The sequence below is a fragment of the Dendrobium catenatum genome, unplaced genomic scaffold (genome assembly GCF_001605985.2).
Source record: "Dendrobium catenatum unplaced genomic scaffold, ASM160598v2 original_scaffold_274930, whole genome shotgun sequence".
Lineage (NCBI taxonomy): Eukaryota > Viridiplantae > Streptophyta > Magnoliopsida > Asparagales > Orchidaceae > Dendrobium > Dendrobium catenatum.
In genome coordinates this window covers 910131-917633 of record NW_021593325.1, presented here as the reverse complement: position 1 = coordinate 917633, position 7503 = coordinate 910131, and the positions used below count along the sequence as shown (strand labels likewise).

The window sequence follows — 7503 nt, the reverse complement described above, 5'->3', positions numbered from 1 at the left end:
CCCAATCGTAAGGATAAATAACACATATCATTTAGTATGATGATGTCATTGTATAGTATGAAAACAAAAAAAAAACTTAGTTTGGTGTACTCGATTCAGAAACCTATCTTGTACATGCGATAGAATTTATACAATACAAAAAATTTAATACAGTACGAAAATAAAAATTAAAAAAATAAGACATGATAAAAAGAAAACCTTTGCAAACAAATTGGCATGCTTCTAGTAAAATAAAAAACAAAGCAAGCATAAAACTAACAAAAGAGAAAACAATCAAGAAACAAATAAACCAATAAAAATAAAATACAAACAACAAACTCTTACAATCAACCTAAGAAAATAAACATACATATAATTACACAACAAATCAAGTTTACAAAATTTCAATTTAAGCATTATGATTAATCACACCTAATCTGGTCCTCAAAGTGCTAAATGTGTCAAAAGCCAATGATTTTGTGAAAATGTCTACGAGTTAATTCTCCGTAGCAACGTGATGCAATTCAATTTCTCCCTTAGTCATAGGATCTTTAATGAAGTGAAGTTTTATGTTTATATGCTTGGTTGTAGAATGATGAATAGGAATCTATGAAATGTTTATGGCAATAGTATTATTACAAAAAATTGGAATTGTGCCAATAGAAAATCTTAAGTCAATCAATTATTATTTTGACCAAAGTACTTGTGTCACATAACTATCTAAGTCAATGTATTCTTCTTCAACAATACATATGGTTACTAAATTATGTTTCCTATTGGAATATGAAACTAAAAAGTTTTCAATAAATTGAGAAGTTTCAGATAAACTTTTGCAATCAACCCTAAATCCTACAAAATTTGAATCTGAATATATAATAATTTCAAAACAAGAGCTGTGCTTAGGATGCTAATTTCCTAAGTTTTGATTTTCCAAAAGATATCTCAGTATTCTTTTAACTGATGTGATTCCTTTGGATCAGATTGAAATCTTGTATATAAATAAAGACTGAACATTATATTCTATCTGTTAGCAGTTAAGAAAAGTAATGATTCAATTCTACCTCTAAATTTATTTTGATTAACAGATTTTCCCATAGAGTCCTTATCTAATTACACTGAAGACCTCATTGGCATAGTCACTTGTTTAGCATTATCCATTTCATATTTCTTAAGGATATCATAAGTATACTTTGATTTACAAAGAAAAGTTCATTCTTTATCTTGCCTAATGCTAAAACCAAGAAAATAACTCAAATCTCCTATCAAACTCATCTCAAATTTACTACTCATTATTTTTAAAAAATAATCACAAAGATTTTTATATGTAGATCTAAATCATATATCATCAACATATATTTAAACAATGATTATGTTATCTACTATCCTTTTCAAATAGAGATTAGTGTCCATACTTCCTTTCACAAATGATTTCTCAAATAGGAAAGTACTTAACCTCTCATACCAAACTGTAGGTGTCTGTTTCAATCCATTCAATGCCTTTTTTAATTTAAACACATGATTAGGGAATTTAAAATTTTCAAAACCTGGAGGTTGCTTAATATAAATATCCTCTTATATCACCTTATTAGAAAAGACACTCTTAACATCCATTTGATACAATTTAAGGTCTTTAAAATAGGCAAATGTTAACAAAACCTTAATTGCTTCAAGTCTATCTATAGGGGCTACAATTTTTTCAAAATTAATCCCTTCTATTTGATTATACCTCTTGGCCACCAATCTTGACTTATTTCTAATCAAAACTCATGAATCATTCATTTTATTTTTGAACACCCACTTAGTTCTAATAACACTTTGATTCTTAGGGCTTTCAATTAATTCTCAAACATCATTTCTAAAAAATTGATTTAATTCTTCAGACATGGCAAAAATTCAAAATTCATCCAAAAGTGCTTGATTTATATTAGTTAGTTCAACCATTGATATAAAGGCAGAATGGTTCACTTCTTTGCTAAGTCCATGCATAGTTCTAACATCCTCACTAAGTTGACCTAAAATTAATTCATTAGGGTGATTCTAAAAAAATCTTCATTCTCGAGGCAAAGGATTTTCTTTTCCAACATCTTCTTCAAAATTTATCTTCTAAATTCCTTGGGAGATATTTTTAATATGATCTTCTTCCAACATTTACTCTTCCAAAATGTTAGATTCATACATGTGCGATCTCCTTAACTACCAAAGTTCTTTTATTAAAAACTCTATAAGATTTTCTAATGCTATAATATCCAAGAAAAATTTCTTCATCTACTTTTGGATTAAATTATCCTAAAGAAGTTTGACCATTATTTTTAATGAACACCTTACATAAAAAAACATAAAAATGTCAAAGATTAGGTTTTCTACCCTTAAGAAGTTTATAGGGTGTCTTATTCAATTTTGATCTGATGTTCACCTTATTCAAAATATAATAAGTTGTACTAATGACTCCATCCCAAAAATATTTTGGAAGTGAGTATTCTGCCAACATGGCTCTAGTGGCCTCGATTAATATTTTGTTCTTTCTTTAAACTACCTCATTCTACTGCAGGGTCCTAGGTGCTAAAACATTGTAATCAATTCCTTTCACTTAATAAAAATCTTCAAATTTTTTATTTTCAAATTCTACTCCATGATCACTTTGAATTGAAAAAATTTCACACCCTAATATCCTATGAATTCAAGTAAAAAAGTTTCTAAATTCCCAAGTTTTATGATATAGATACTCTCTAGCGATTCCTGTGAAATTTAGGGCTTCTATTCGTGAGCTCGGGTTTTGATCTATTGGCAATTTTGACTGCTAATTTTTTTCTCATTTTTTCTCCTTAGACCTTTTTTGTCTCTTTCGTGACTTTTGTTTGACATTTTTTTCAGTGTTATTGTGCTCGAGATTTGACCAATCTATCATAATCTAGCCCTCATATTTCATCAATTCCTGATGGCCATTATAGGTCATTCAAGGAGGTTTTGTATGGTTCCTCTTCTTCTATGGCTAAACTTTATTTTGTGCAAACCTCCTTCAAGGGTTGCCCAGCTTTAATGTTTGATGAGTTAATGGTTTCTCAGTTTGCCACTCCTTTTATGCTTACTCTCATTAGAAAGTTTCTTCTTCGTCGATTGAATCTAGATGCTATCCAAAAATTTTTTGTTAACTTGAAACTCATGGGTTCTTTTCACGTTGGATTGCTGAATCCACGACATATAGGGATACAACTTACAAATGACCTTGACTTTAGCAGCATCTTTTCTAGGAGGTCATACTATATTCAAGCTTGTCAAATGTATCTCCTCAAATGGACACCAAACTTTGACGTTATGGAAGAATCACCAACTAAGGAGAATGATCAACCATGACAACTATCTTCTCATATGATATGTGCCATGTTGCTTACATGTTGATGAGCCTTAATTACCCTTCATGAGGGTGAACTTCTATTAATAGGTCTGCGCGAGGAACACCTAATAATTATTTAATCGTGCTCTCCTTTGTCCTAAATAAGTAGCTCTCACTAACCTTGAGGCAAGTTCTCTATCACAACCCGTCAACTTCATGATGTTTACTTATGATGACATATACAATATAAATTAAAATTTACCAAGAATCTAAACTAAGGATCAAATGCTAAACATCGTACATATTATGAAATACAAATTAATAAGTTAACTTTTCCATGGTTTCAATAATATAAAAAAAATCACTTATTTGGCCACTTAATATGTTTTTCATAAATGATAATATTATGCAAACTATTAATTACCAATGCCTAAACAATTTTTCAGTGGAACTATTTCTTACTAAAAAAAATGAATTTTTTTTAAATGATTTTCACCTACATAAAAACGACAATAAAAACTTTCATAATTTCAATCTATGCAGAAACATAAAGATAATAGATAGGTGAATTCAGTAATAATAGCTTTTTTTGGGAAAATTTGGGGCAAAGAATGTTTATTAAAATATACCAAAAATTATAGACTTACAAAAAAATTAGCTTGAAAAAAACGGCTAAAAACTAAAACACCAAACCCAAAAAAGATGAGAAGTCAATACACATAAAAAAAAGCTTCCAAGGAAAAATTATAGGTCTCAAGAAAATCAAAACCCGCCCAAGGACATAGAAAACTTCAGAGCAAGAATGCTCTGATGTCCAAAGCCAGCTAGGACGTCAAAACTATCTCCCCGATTGCCAACAAAACAGAGCACGAGTGGGAAGCAGGGTGCAACATAAAACTTGCTGGGCCAATTGACAAACCACAGGTGATCAAAATCTCCATTGGCCATCCAAGGGGAAAATAAGCATATAGGCGGTTCTGTACATCATCATCCAGTCAAACAAAAACTAGACCTCCAACCAACCAAATGAAACATGATGAAAACAAAGTATAGAGCAGATCAACATTTTTCTTTCCAGACATTTTTCGAGCAAAAGCCAAAGCTAATTTCAGTCACAAAACATGATCGGTAGAGTGAGAACCACAAATCTTCTATCATTCCCCTCCCTTTACAAAAAGTAAATAGCACCTCAAATCACAAAAAAATAGAATTCCTTCTCCGCCTTGTTATAGATACCCAACTAATCAATAAAATCAAACAACTGCAACAGAGTAGGTCTAAACAAGATAGTATCCAACACAAGTAAGAGATGAGAGATAACAACAAAAAAATAGTTGCATTGAAAGAACGGATGAGAGCTATTCTCCTCCTCCATGTGGCAAAGAGGGAAAATGGCATTAATAAAAATATTTATCCTAGCTAAAATATCAGCTAGTTTTAAACCACCTCAGACCAAAAGCTAAGTGTAAGAAGAAAATCTGAGGACAGCATGTTTATGCCAAATGAATTTGTACCAGCTCACTTCGGGCTTCCCAGCATAGAAATTAAGTCTAAAATCTTTAAAACAAGGGTTAGCTATATCCTTCCAAATAATAATAGCAATAGTATTATCAAAAACCGGAGTGGCAATAATAAGTTGCCGAATCCCAGCATGAATGAGATCCGACAAACACTAGGTGTTTTCCTAGAAATATGAAATGGACCAATGAATAACATGGGAGGGGGGTAAACTTTCAGCCAATGACTTTCCATTGATCCAAGGGTCCCAGAAAAATTAAAGATTGCTACAGTTCTCAGTAGTCACATTAAAATTAATGTGCCCTTTAATCTTAATTGCAATCCCATAAATACTCTTTCAAATTTTAGAGGATTTTGTAGATAAAGGTTTCCAGGGAGAGCTATATTTAAATTTAAACCATTAAAAAAATAGAGAACTCGAGTTGAAAAACCTCCAAATAAATGAGCAGGCAAACCCGTGAGAAAGGGATAGAAGGTCCGGAATCCCAAGACCCCGAAAAATAGTTGGTAGGCAAGTATTATGCCAAGCAATAAGATGTAATTTTTTCCCCTCGTTAGAACCATGATATAAAAAATCTTGAACACATTCTATCAATGAGTTTACAACAAGCCTTAGTTATAATAACTACCCTAATCCAGTAAGCAATTATGTTAGCAATGATAAACCACAAAAATTGAATACGACTTGCAAAAGAAAGAAATTTTAATTTCCAACTAGCAAGTAGAGTAGAAATTCTACTCAGTAGTGGTTGGAAGTGAGAGGAATTAAACTTTTTGATGGAGATGGGCAGCCCCAAATATTTGAAGGAATGCTCTGTGGGAGAGAATCCAAGAATGCTAGTGATATAATTTGCAACAGAAATATTCTTAGAGAATAGGATAGAGCATTTAGCATTGTTAATGTGAAGACCAGATGCCTTAGCAATGTCAGCAATAATAACAACCAATATATTATCTGTTCTACATTTCTTATCCAATGTTTGAGATATAGGGGAAAGAAGAAACTCGTCAGACGATATTTTTACAAGACCATTCAATTATTCCAAAGTCGAAACCCTCTCAGCACAAGAATCGGTAAGATACCTTTCAAAATCAACTGGTAAGATCCAGACGACTAGTTCATCTTGATATAAGCGTAATTGGGAAGATCAGCTCAAGCATAATACAAACCATCAAATCTTAAAAAATGGAGAAAATGTATCATCAGTAAAATGAATATTCAAAACCAGCTCATAAAAATATACAGAAAGAAGATTCAGTATCAGCACATAAAAATGCTTCTAACTAACAGAGATGATATAATCTGCTTTCCAGAAACCATGACTACTTTCCAGAAACCATGACCGCCATGCATTACATACATCATTTTACTCAAAAGTATTATAAGGAACTTACAGAATGAATGACGCAGACCAGAACTTGAGTACATGCCACTACAATTTTTATTATAAATGAAGAAGCCTGTGATAGAAATTGAGATAACAAAAGGTTCGCAGAATTATAGCAACCCAACAGTTCAGAAACAGAAAAAGAAATAAACCATCCATTTGAATATTTTCATTTAGGTGTTGACTGCACATATAGCTCATCCTCATCCTCATCCTCATCCTCATCTTCATCATCATCGTCATCACCTGCACCAACCCAGTTACTTGGATGATGCTGCGAAGAAGGATTTCCTTTGAGATCTCTTCTACCTGCAAAGACGAGAACGAATACCATTAGCCAATGTCTGTATAAAATGTTTATGCAAGATGCTAAAAAAAAGATTCATGCTAAATACACCATTAAGTTCAACCAAATTATGTGCTTTGGCCTGGTGTCTGTAGTGCAAAGTCAAGGAAATTTCTCACAGCATTTATACTAGCCTTCTCAATAGTTTAGCAGGTAGTTTGACAAGTTACAATAGGTGAACTCGTACCTCATAAACCTTGGCAATGTAGATTTTCCTAAAGGTCACTAACCCTCTTTGGCAAAATGGCCGGATAGGATTCATCTCTGAAGGAAACATCAAGGGTTCACATAGACCACTTAGATCAGAGCTCGCCCTCCAAGGAGAAGTATACCCTCAAGGCTACCTGTCGTCACCTCAACTACAAGGAAGGATCCAACTGAGTGGATTCAATCTCAACTCATCACAATTAACCGACCACATAGTTCATTACCCCTGCAAATTAAGCAAACTTGCCCTCCGCATTGAAGAGGTTTAAGGCCTCCATCGAAGGGGTCGTCAATGCCACCAAAGACTCATCAACAACAATCCTTCAATCTCAACCATCAACAAACTCGCCTCTATCTACACACTCGTAAATACTTTGCACTAAAGGACTCGCTCAAAGGCTAAGAACTTGAACCAGAATGATCCAACTATTCATACGGCCTATTAGACATCATAGTGACTAGAGCAGACCATAATATGAAATTTAGTATGGTACATCTTCTTTTTTCATACAATCTTTCACATAGCCAACAGAATCAAATAAACAAAAAATGAAAAGGCATTTTTTTAATCTTTTAGTACTATCTAAAGAGACTATTGAGCTAGTGATATACTTTCCCTTAGAACATCTTATTTTTCATATTCACCATAGGTTTTCGGGTCCTAGTTTTCTTAGATTTTCCTGCTAGTAAAGTAGGGTTTGTAGATCCAACATCCTGAAAGGTGCAATGTACGT

General features: G+C 32.7%; 1 long non-coding RNA gene across 1 annotated transcript; it reads right to left on the bottom strand.

Annotated features, from left to right (window-relative positions):
- Positions 1-6247: 6247 nt before the first annotated feature.
- Positions 6248-6952, bottom strand: LOC114579077. The gene is made up of 2 exons (XR_003699942.1): positions 6614-6952; positions 6248-6525 (listed from the first exon to the last, which is right to left on the bottom strand). It is a non-coding gene; the product is annotated as an uncharacterized LOC114579077 (long non-coding RNA).
- Positions 6953-7503: the final 551 nt, after the last annotated feature.